This window comes from Chrysemys picta, chromosome 7 (genome assembly GCF_011386835.1).
Source record: "Chrysemys picta bellii isolate R12L10 chromosome 7, ASM1138683v2, whole genome shotgun sequence".
Classification (NCBI taxonomy): domain Eukaryota; kingdom Metazoa; phylum Chordata; order Testudines; family Emydidae; genus Chrysemys; species Chrysemys picta.
The window spans coordinates 80,626,407-80,638,934 of record NC_088797.1 but is presented as its reverse complement, the minus strand read 5'-3'; the positions used below and the strand labels follow the sequence as shown (position 1 = coordinate 80,638,934).

The following is a 12,528-nucleotide window of genomic DNA, read 5'->3' as shown; positions in this document are numbered from 1 at the left end:
TATATGGCCAAATATTTTCAGTTTGTGGATACATTAAAATGTAATTATTTATCTTCTAATAAACATTATCTTGCAGAAGTATTTCATCTGGACACAAGAACTGTAGTCAGGAGTTACAGGGCCCAGGACATAAAACAAGTCCCCTGCCTCCCCTCCATTTTTGTATTTTTGCACAAATTCCTGCCCTCCCCCCATCGCATTGCTTTTCTCCCCATCCATTTTCTCCTCACCTAACCCCATTTCCTTCAATGTTTTTCAAAACCTTTACAGCTCTCTAACCAGTATAATTGTGCTAATTTTCTTTTGCATTCATATTTATCTTACTAGATGTTCCCAAGTGAGGTCACTCAGGAAGGGGCCACACTGCAGTCAGGTAACTGAGCTAGCGCATCTTTATAATGGGTAAAATCCTGGTTCTATCAACGTCAACATGAATTTTACCACTGACATCACTAGGACCAAGATTTCACCCAAAGAGCCCTGGGTCCCATGCTTAACCTAGTTTAAGGACAGTATACAGCCTGTGGGGCAATAGCTATTTTCATTTAAATCATGCATAGTTAGAAGGGCAAAAACAAGATATTGTTAATAAATTGTACAGAAACAAATTATTTTGGACAGCTAAATATAAAGTGGCTAATAATAATAACTGACATGTTACATAGTGCCTTTCATCCAGAGATCCTAAATCTTTCACAAGCTCTGCAAAAAGAAATCACATCACTGGAATGCAGTCACCTCTTGAAAGGAAGCGTTTAAACACCAATCACAGTTAGCACTACACAGCAGATTCATATTTATAGATTCCAAGGTGATCATCTAGTCTGACCTCCTGTATAACACAGGCCATAGAACTTCCACAAAATAATCCCTAGAGCATATCTTTTTAGAAAAATATTCAACCTTGATTTATAAATGGTCAGTGATGGAGAATCCACTATGACCTTGATAATTTGTTCCAATGATTAATTACCCTCATTGTTAAAAAATTACTTGATTTCCAGTCTGAATTTGTCTAGTTTCAATTTAAGAACATAAGAATGGCCATACTGTATCAAACCAATGATTCTTGTAACCTAGTAGTGAGTCTCAGACTGTAGCCAGTGCCAGATGTGTCAGAGGGAATGAACAGAACAGCGCAATTTCGAGTGATTTTCTACTCTGACTTCAAACTCTCGTGTATGCATCCAAGGATTACATTAACTCTGTTAGCCACAGCATCACACCAAGAGCTCATGGTCAGCTGATAATCCACCAGACACCAAAACCCTTTTTCAGAGTCACTGCTTCCCAGGACATACTTCCCAATTCTGTAATTATGGCCTATATTTAAGGCTAAGATTTTGTCTCGGATATTTTTAGTAAAAGTCAGATAGGTCATGGGCAATAAAAAAAAAAAAAAATAATGGAAGCCCATGACCTGTCCCTAACTTTTACTAAAAATATCCCTAACAAAACAGGGAGCCCAGCTGTAGGGTTCCTACACAGCCTACAGAGGTTGGGCAGCTGTGGGGGCTGCTACGAGCTCTGGGGGCCCCCACCGTCTGTGGGGACTTGGAGCTCCAGGGTGCCCCCGCCACCCATGGCAATTCTGAAAGACCCCTGGTGCCCACAGCAGCTCGGAATTCTGGGGGCCCCGCTGCCTGCGTCGGCATGGAGCTCCCAGGTCTCTGGCAGCCCGCATTGGCCAGGAGCTTTGCCCCTGCCACCTGTGGCGGCTTGGAGCTGCGGGGAGCCCCAACTGCCCGACGCGACCAGGAGCTGTGGCCCCGCCACCCACGGCAGCCAGGAACTGCAGTAGCTGAGAACTCCGGGGAGGCCCCAGTACCCGTGGGCACGGGGAGCTGTGGGGTCCCCCTGGCGGCAGGGTATCCTACAGCTCCCAGCCTACAGGGCTGAATTCACAGAGGTTGCTAGAAGTCACAAATTCCGCGAAAAAATCATAGCCTTACCTATAGTCTTTGTTCCTAGATGTATATATTTAGCCATATTAAAATGCATATTTGTTTACTGGAGCCTAGTTTACTAAATGATCCAAATCACTGTATCAGTGACCTGTCCCCTTCATTATTTACCACTCTTCCAAATTTTTGTGCCATCTTCAAACTATCAGTGATGATTTTTTCTTTCTTCATTGGTAAAAATGTTGAAATAGGGTAGGGTCAAGAACCAATCTCTGCAGGACCCGACTAGAAGTACACATGCTCAATGAGGATTCCCAGTTTAATTACATTTTTGAGACCTATCAGTCAGCCAGTTTTTAATCCATTAAATATGAGCCATGTTAATTTTATTAAAAAAGATGGAGAGAGTGAATACCTACCTCAACCAGTTGTATTTACAGAGGAATTACTATAGGAAGGTTGTAATTACTCATTTGGAATATAGCAGGATGACATTGTGGTTAACACTTACTTTTGTGATTTGTGTCCTTGAGCTAATGATAAGTGTTCAGGACATCAGTTTTATATCTTCTCGAACAGATCCTGCCATGCAATCCCTACCACCACCAAATCACGGCATTGGTTCACTATTTATTTTGTCACCAATCATTTACTACAACACCTGAAGGTTTTTTTTGGAAAATTTCCAACCAAGCATCAACCCATTTCAATCTTACCTAGCTACGAAATCTGATGAGACCATATCTAAAAAGAGTATAGCCGCTTAGGATTCCAAGGTGAGGGGAGAGAGACAAGGATACCAGGCTTCCATCTCTCTGTTCCACCTCTTCTCAATCCCTTGAAGTACCCACCTTCTTTTCTGCTACTAGACTGGTTGTATCTTTTCCCTATCTTGACTGACACCACATGTTCATTTTGCATAGGTTACCAAAAAGCTTCAGACTTCAATAACTTTCAATCACTACTCATCCGGGCTTGAACCAGTGACTTGAGGTGAAAGGTTCTAGATCAATATTAATCCCTTGAGTAATCCAGTCCCCTATGCTGGTCCAGTTTTATATACATCTCATGTATTATATAAACACTTATGCAAAACTACTGTTCTCTTTATTTTGTCATGGCACCACATTGCAGTGATAAAAGCTGAATTATAAAAATTGTGTGTGTTAGTGAAATATAAATCAAGCAAATGTTAAACCATTTCATCTATTTAAAAAGTTTTGAAATATTTAGTACAAAGGATTTAAATTGCACTTCTAGCCCGAAGGCTTGCAATGTGGAAGCCTGCCCGATTAATGTAATTAAAAGGACCACTTAGCTCAAAATTCATTAAAAAATTAAATAAATTTGGCCTTATTGTTTGATTCCAACTGGCAGTGTGGTTTGTAGCTAAAAATGTCCGCTGCTTTATACATAACAAATTGTTTTAGCACATCCCTTTTCCCTGCTGTGCATATGATTAAAGGAACAGAGGTTAAACACAGCCATAAAGAATTTGGTGAATTCTATTTTTGTTAACACTGGCATCCAGCTCTCCTGTCTCAGTTTTACAACACTCTGGAAATATAGTAACTTCACTCTGAAATTAGTTAAAAAGCCTACTTCTATTGCAAAAGTTATTTAAACATCTCAAAGTTTCCTGCTGTACTAATTTTGCACTGTCCTTGATCCAGTGCACCAATCAGCAGTCCTTCCCAGAATATAAGGAGTGGTGGGGGAGGAAAAGAATGAAAACAAGTTGGCAAATGTACACAGACAAATATTTCATTCTGGCACTGTTCTGCTATAGAAAATATTGCAATAGCAGTATACTCCTCCTCCCTTGATCATGGATAATTAAAGCCAGTAAAAATAAGGGGGCAGGGAAAGAAAAAATCAGGGCTAAAATATTTTCAAAGGCATGAAAGTATTTAATCATGGCTCTGTTATTTAAATTTACTTGCCATTACTTGAAATTTACTTTAGTCTATCCAAGAAGAATTTAAATGCTACAGATATATACTAACAAATATAATTTTTACTATAAATTCTACTGCAACCTTCTTTTAATGTTGAAAACTAAACATCACAGTTACCTTAATTTAATGCTGATTTAATGGGGTTACTGTTTACTGAGCACCCCCTCATGGCCAGAGGTCACTTAGCTGCATCCTGCTTCTGTTTCTCCCCCCTTCAGGTTTCCTTAAGAACTGCACAAAGGCTTGTCTCTGGGTTACTATCACACCCGCCAGTGGCTGGCTGAATAACAGAAAAAGAACTTAATCTTCAGGGTCCCACAAGAAAATCCATAACAACCAAAAAGTCAATATTTAGTTCTGGTGTCTTCTTCTGTGCCAGTCTGTTTTCACAGCCCATCCTCCCAGCTCTTCCTAGCACTGGCCTCCAGGCCCAAACCCAGTCAGGGTTTCCCACAACAGCCTCCTGCTCACTGAGCTCCAGCCCCCAAATCCCCTTGGTTGTCAGGGTTTTCCTGTAGGAGCCTCTCTTACTCCCCACAGTATCCTACGCTTCCCCCTCTCCATGCAGCTTCCTGATTATATTTATGGGGAAATCATCTCCTCTCTCCCAGATATGCCTCCTTAGTAATCAGAGCTGGCTGGCCCCAGGCCTCCAAAATTTAAGGGGCAAGCCACTCTGTTACAGCTGGAAATAAACAATACAAATTAATAAAAAAAATGTTTGGAATATGAGGTCTTCTTCAGGAATGATCTATAAAGATAAACTACTACATCACTTTCTCCTATCCTGAGCAAAAAGCTGCACTAGCATTTTGAGAGACTATAAACTAGGGATCTTTGCATTCTTGTGAGATCATCCTTGTGTTTAAATTATCTGTACGGATTCTAACATGGGGCCTGATTTTGCTACCTTTACTCACAATGTTAGTACAGTAATTTACTCTGCAAACAGCCACTGACATTGTTGGGGCTACTCATGGGATAAGATATTAGTCAATGTGAATGATGGTGGCACAGTTGGATCCTTGTTGAATACTCAACAGTTTTCCCAAATAGCTGCAATAGTGGGTGAAATTCATCCCTCCCCATACAAATCCTGTGTAATCTGGGCTTTGTGCAGCATGCTAAACCAGACAAAGGAAGATAGAATTCACGCAACCCACAGACAACCTGTGAGGCTGCAACCCAAACTCTGCACAGCCACTCTTCCTTCCTATGAGGAACAGCATGCAGGGGTTTGGGCCCACTGGGTGTCCAGGACACTCTCCAGAGTCTGGTTCCTCCCCCCACCATAAACTCTGCGACCCTTATTGGAGCTGCCTCAGAGACACCCTTAACTGATGCCCAGGAAGTGCAGCAGTCCTTTCCCCCTCCACCCAGCACAGTCTTATGTGGGTCCTTTGCACCTGGGTAAATGTCACACCATATGATGTGTTCTGTTAATATTCACACTAATCTGTCTGTGCTTGTACCCACAACATGTGGGAAGAGTACAGGGGGAATTAGGAAAAAAAAATTCACTTGTCCTGTACAAATTGATCTTGGAGGCACCATCATGGTCAAGCAATTCCTGTGTTTCCAAATTTCATTGTTTGTTAGCAAATTGGTGAGAGCAGGTTTTTTAAAAAAATGACCTTTATTAGAAAGTGGGTGGAAAGCAGCTCATTTCACATAGTCTGCTGAATAATTACTCCAAATTCAAAATGGTGACTAAGCAGAGAAAAACCCTATAATCTCATTATTAATTCCCTGAGCAAACCAGTTTCCCCCATTTTATTATATTTGATATGCTATGTCTTAGGGGCTGTATTTCTTGTACAATCCTTCTGAAATCTTTTCTCCAAATAAGTTGCATCATTCCAGACTTAAATTTTATTCTAATGTGTACGTTTCATATGTATTAGTTTATTTAATGTACACTATACTATGAAGGAGAAAAATAATCTACAAAAAGACAAATTCTCATTTTCTCTTGCGCTAGTCAAACACCAAGACTCAGTCTGTCAGACTTCTAAGCTTGTCTAATGTCTGTCATCTGTGTCTTAAATTAATAAAGTCTATCCATGGTGTATGATTTTTCTGTTGCTCTGATATTCAATATATACAATAATTTGTCATTTAAATTCACAGAAAAATATGCTAAAGTAGCTATGTGTTTTCATTGTCAGTTTTAGAGGCTATGAACTTTATGACTGACACCAAAGCCCTGTTTTGTCCCCCAACTCATTACATAGCTCTAGCAATGCTTGGGCTGACCAATTACTTCTAGTACTTTGATTGTATACCCTTTTTCCTTTATTACTTACCATTTAATTTAGGTTTGATCAGAATAAGGAGAGCCTATTAAATATGGGGCAATAAAAATACCATTAATAATAGTAGGAATTTGAGTTACACCAGCAGAAGCTAGGAAATGCAGAGCTAAGACTAAGATTCTGTTTTTAACCTCTCTCATTGGGTTTTGCTATTTCAGGGCTTCAATGAAAAGGGGATTATTTTACATTTCAGTAGTAATTCAGATAGTTTTGTTTGCAAGTGCAGCAGAAAAGGACAAAAGGTAAAATCCTTTTGGGAACTATTCTCATGAGTAGTGTGAACAGGATTTGCCTCAGAGCTCCCATTCTCAGAGAGACTGGAATGTAATTATGTTTTTAGAATTCCCACATGAGGGCACTATAGTGCACCTCTGGTAAGAGTTTAAAAAAATAAAAGCAACCTTGCCTCTAGCCATCAGTTCCTTTTAATCTGGGTCAGCAGGGACAATAGTAATACTAAAAAAAATACATATATATAATTTCCAAAAACAAGAATGGGTCAGAGTAGAACTACATTAAATGCTTCCTTTGAAGTTACATCATTACAGGTAATTTAGCATTTTTCCAAAGGTAAACCTTCAACTAATTCCTAACTCGTGGAGAATACAAAAGCTAGCAAAATTTCTTTGTTAGAACAAAGAAGGATCATTAAGGGGCCTGAATGTATAACAGATAAAAATTAAAATGATAAATGGACATCATGAATACTAAAGGAATTCTATGTGAGAAAAAATAAGTGAGAGTGTTCGGCAGATATTCAAAGAACTATAAGAAGAATTAAGAAGTTACCCTTTCACCCTAGCTCCCCTTTTTTTTTAAATGAAACAAGAGGCAAAGCTTAATTAATATGGAGTCTAAGTACATTTTCAATGGTGCACGTCAACATCTCCCAAGCCTGTATCCACAACACGTAAAATGCATTAAATGGCTTAAAGTCTGAGTCTATGAGACACAGTCATGAATTCCAACAGCCCAGTGTCCAAAACTGCTGGAAGTTTTGCCAATCCAAAACTCAGCATAGAATGCTTTCAAAAGCCTAAAACAACATTTGGATTGTCTTACCTCAATGGAAGTAGAATACTGTGTACTCTATACATCTATTGCTTAAGAATTATGCTATTACCTTATACTGTGCAGTTCAAAAAGAAATTCCCATGCTGTATTTGCAACCCGCATTCAAATACACCACTGACCCACTACCATGGTATACAGCAGGCAGTGCTCTTTGGGCAGAATAGAAAGCCAATGAAACTCTTGACACCTACAGGATATATCTGAAGTGGTGGAAATAGGACACTTGTATATAAATAGTGTAAAAAACATGGGCCCTAAAATGTGTGTTTTAGAAGTGTCAACATCATCTCCTACGGCATATTTTCTCCGTATTATATGGGGGGCTTAGTGCAGAATCTGCCACAAAAGGTCAGCAGGACCAGCATGAAACACAACACTGAATATTACAGGATAAATGTTACTAGAATTTAAATGGGCACATTCAGGACAGGATGTGGTCCAATCTTTGGCCCAACACCATCCATGGCATGGAACCTCCAGAAGCTGTGCAGGCTATCTAGGCTCTGCAGTCACAAAAAAAGCAGATCTTGAGTGCAAAAGCAGCTTCAAGGAGTCCACATAATGCTTATACAGCCACTCAACACCTCCCCATCCCAGGGTCACAGTAAAAGATTCTATCCATTGCTGTATACAAGGGCATCAAGCACTAGGGAATGGTGTAAGGGGAGACACTGAATGACGTTCCAGTGGGTAAGAAGATTCCTACCTAGTGAGTAATAAGTCAGTTGAGGACAGACTGAATAGGATTACTAGGCTGAACTGTATATGCCCACAGTACTATGGGAAACTGAAAAAGGGTAAATCAGGAGAATAATCTCTTTGCTACTTTAAGTGTATTCTGACAACACTGGAGTTCAAGGATCCAAGAGCTGTCTTCTTTTCAGCATGCCTTCAAAGACCCCACTTTCATCTTCCTTTAATCTATTACATGCCACTTTCATGAGTGCAGTAGTTGTGATCACACTACAAGCTCTGAGATTTTGCAAGCAGACCTGTAAACCTAAGAGAAATGCCCAAAGCCAGAAATTAGGCAGGTTTGCTGACCATTCCGAAATGGACCTCAGCTAAGACCAAGCCAGGCCCAATGGGCTGATATAACCCAACCTCCATGGCAATGGCGGAGAGGTTTGGGGCAAGAATAGAGAGTCCAAAAGCCACAGTTCACTATCACCACCTCCCTGAAAAATCAGTTTTTTCTCAACAATGACAGAGAATAAGAATCTGGATCCAGTCCTTTCCCTTCCCATCAAAAGAGCTGCTCTTGGGTTACTACAGCTCTAAGGCTGGAATACTTCCCATGTTCTTCTTGGCCACTCACTCTGTTTGGGGATGTGCATAGGGCAGAGAGCTCATGTATATGAATTTTTCTCCTTGGGCAGACTGGCAGCTCCCTGTTGTATTAATGGTACAAGTTCCCTCTTCTTTGCATACCAGGTGCACAGTGCATTCAGACGGCCTATCTGGATTTATGTGCCTCGATCTTTTGATATATGGGGCCTGTGACTGAGCACTATTGGTGAAAGTCCCTCTCATACAGACAGTCCATACAAAAATTATGCACTATTTATGACCCATTTTTAAACCATTTAATTTAAATGGTTAAGTGGGACTCAAATGGTGTATAAACAACATTGCACAGGTACATTTTGGCAGGTTGATTAATTTAATTAACACAGAAAGTGAAATATTTGAAGTTCAAAACTCCAGATAAAGCAGTTGCTTTCTTAATTTTCCATATACATAACTAGATCTTTAAAAAGTCTACATATCTGTAAATTGGTAAAAAATACAATCCAATACAAAGAATTGCCATTTTCAAGCTTAGCTAAAATATCAATTAAGTTGAAAGAAGCTACCCACTTTTTTCCCTCTAAACAAAATTACATGAAATAATTTGAAAAGTTCACAATTAGAATATCATCAAAAATGCCCTCTGCACAAACAGAATTATAACAAAGATGGAAAAGTCAGTCCCTATTCAGAGCTCACCGCCCTATCGATAAAATTCATCTCCCCTGTGAGAGAAAGAATAATTTATCCCTCTAAAGCAACATTTTAAACATGGTTTGGTGAAGTGGATTTGAAATTTGTTCAGGATTCTTGCATTGTAAAAAAAGTTTCCTTTGTCTTTTTATGTTTTGATTAGTGAGTTTAAAGACTTGCCAACAATCTAGATTGTTAACAGACCACAACTGTTTAACTTTGAAGGCTCTTACTTTTAAGATAAATTTTATATATAACACACACACACTCATTATATTTATTATCTTTTTATTGAAATTTAAACTATTTTCATTGCTAAGGTTTATGTATAAATACAAGTTACTGCACATATCAACTGAACACACCATACAAAATTCAAGTATGATAACTATTTAAATCATGTTATGAGTTTTGATGAGGTTACAAACAAGAGATATATATCAATTAAATGCTTAAAAATTGTAGATCCAATGTTAGGTAGAGATATTCTCCATTGTAACATATGACCACATATAACCACATATAAATATTAAGGTGAAATTTAGAGGACACACTGAACTTTCTGGAGCATTTTAAGAGTTTTTGCTACCCTATCTTTATTACTGAGATCTTATTATTACTGTAAATATGAAGAATCTGTTAACTCTTCTTCATAGCTAAATGGATAAAGGTTGTTAGAGATGAAAATATATGCACAGGCTAAAAACCATTTATCGTTAAAAAACAATATTGTCTTAGTGAAGAAGGTCTCTATTCGCAACAAACTCACAATGAGATTTCAAGATGGCTGTGTAAACATGTCATATGGATATTCACATGTGAAGATGCATTTGCATGAGTAACCACAACACTTTCCTGTTCCAGAAATATTTTTGTGAACACAATGTTTGTTGCACAAATTCGCATGAAAAGCAAGTAAATGGGAGTCACAAAAGCTGCTACACAAATTCATGACTTCCATTACAACAAATGTTCATGAATCTTTGTGTGCAATAATTGCCTAGGTATAATTGCCAATTAGCAACAACTGTGGTGGTGATATCTGCAATGTGCACACTTGGCCTTGCAGACTGGACTGTAACCACCAAATGATATCACACTGGATGCCAAATAGCAAGCAGATGGTATCAACTGTCAATCACTAAACAACTTGGGCTGAATTTGAACTGGTGACCTAAATGTGAACGACTATATCCCCTTGAACAATTTGTTCATCCACGCTGGCCTTGCTGAGGCATTTTAACTAAATACTGATGTCAGTCTAGATTCAAATAAGATGTTTCTGGTCTTTTTGACAGATTCCTCACTATTTCCAATTTTACTTTTTTATTTTTTTAAGAGCTGGTTGGAAAAATTTTGACAAAACATTTTTGTCAGAATTTGCTGATTCATCCAAAGTGAAATGTTTCACAGAAATGGTTCTATTTTCATGACATTCTGCTCGAAACCAGGCAGATTTTGAAACCTGTCTGGTTGCCTCATAGCTCATCTGCTTGCCTCTTCAGCAGGCAGGCTAGTGGGGAGCCAAGAACCTGGAAGCTGCGTTTCCCACCTCTTCCTGAATGGGTCACTGTATTTGGGGGGCATTTTTGTTGTTTTACTTGACTAGTGTATGAAAAATAATTAGTGGTGGGTGGAGCACCTCCGCAAAAAGATAATTACTGTCCCCCGCGCAGCTCTATTTAATTATAGAACTAGTCAAAAAAGCCATTAAGAATGCCGAAGGACACAAAGTAACCCATTCAGAAACACTAGAGAAGCAAACAAAATTCATATCCAATCACTTTACCTCGAGCTACTTAGCTTCACCATTGGAAAGGTCTCCTGGTCAATTAAGTACTGCCAAGCTTGTGACGTGCTTACACTAAACTCAACACTACTTCTCTGTCAGTAACTCAATAACTTGTAAATGCCGCATTTGATAATTCCAAAATTTCAGGGAATATTTTAGGCATCAATGGCTGGAACCCATACTGATTTGGAGAAAAGTTAGAAAACTGGAAGGGTGACAGTGGACACATGAAACTCCTCCTACCTCTTTAACACAGCCATAGCCTCAAGCACCTGTGCAATTATATATAAATCAATTAACCAGTTGATGTCAGCCATTAACACCTTCCAGCATAACACTACCCTTATAACAATCACTGCTTCTCTTTCCAATAGAGGTTAACATGCTGACACATTGAATGATTTCTCTCTCAGACAGAAAAAATAATAATCGGCGGGGGGAGGGAGGGACAGAGAAGAGGAAATGGTAAGAAGGGGAAAAGGAGTGTGTGCACACAGCCCCAGCATGGGGGTGAGGGAGAATGGGAAACCCTAGAATAGGAGGAAGGGGGCACAAAGAACCCTTGGTATGGGAGACAGAGAATGGGGACCACAGTGATGGAGGCAGGGGGGAGCACAGAACCCCAGGCATGGCAGGGAAGGAGGGAATGTGGGGCACACAGTACCTCTGGTGGGGGAGAGATTGGGAGAAGGAGGGAAGGATGGGAAAAAGCGGAATGAGATGCATACAGATCCCCCGCCATGATGGAGGGGGAACATAGAACCTCCTGATGAGGAGAGATTGGAGGAATCTGACAACAGGGAAGGGGGGGCACACAGAGCCCCTACCTGGGAGGGAAGAGGGGTAGAGGCGCACACACAGATCCTGCCATGGAAGGGAATGGAGGGCCTGGTAGGTTCAGACTACGGAGGTGCGAATAACACTGTGCTTCCAAGTGCTGTGCTGTACCTCCCCTGTGTGGATGCTGCTGGTGCAAATTTAAAGGTTCCTACTGCACATTGATGTAGTCCTGTTTGAAGGGGACTACGTTAATGCAAACTAGGAACCTTTTCATTCATGCCCACAGCATCCATGCACGGGAGTTACAGTGCAGCACTTTGGTGTGCACTGCTATTCAAACTCCAGTACTCCAAACTGTGGGGCAGTGCAGACAGGTCCTATATGCTTAAGGAAATTTTCTAATATACATGTTTAGTGTGTAAATGTGTGCAAATGTTCAGTTCAAAATGTCAGAATTCATTAATCAAAACCATTTCTCACCCCAATCAAGGGCACTAGTTTTATGATGATTATGTCAATATCAAGTTTCAAACTTCAGCTCTTTTAGAGTAGCCTTGTCTAAAAGAGTTGTAGTAGAAGTTTTTACAATATAAAAGGCATATTCCCCTTCCCTGCACTCAAACATAGAAAAGATACTGTTCAAACTTTTTTTTTTTAAATCACATTTGGGTAGAGAGCAACCTTAGATAAATTCAGCCCCAAAAACTTAATTTTTCTGAAAG

At 39.6% G+C, this 12,528-nt stretch overlaps 1 protein-coding gene across 7 annotated transcripts in view; it reads right to left on the bottom strand.

Annotated features, from left to right (window-relative positions):
* The window catches only part of CABCOCO1 (ciliary associated calcium binding coiled-coil 1), a 66,643-nt gene that overhangs the window by 23,081 nt on the left and 31,034 nt on the right, over positions 1-12,528 (bottom strand). The window contains exon 6 of one of the 7 annotated variants that reach the window (XR_010589235.1): positions 9,535-12,136. The exons of the other annotated variants lie outside the window; for them this stretch is intronic. The gene's annotated coding sequence lies outside the window, so the exon portion shown is untranslated. Of the gene's footprint in view, positions 1-9,534; positions 12,137-12,528 lie in introns of those variants that run through there. 7 annotated transcript variants of the gene reach the window in all.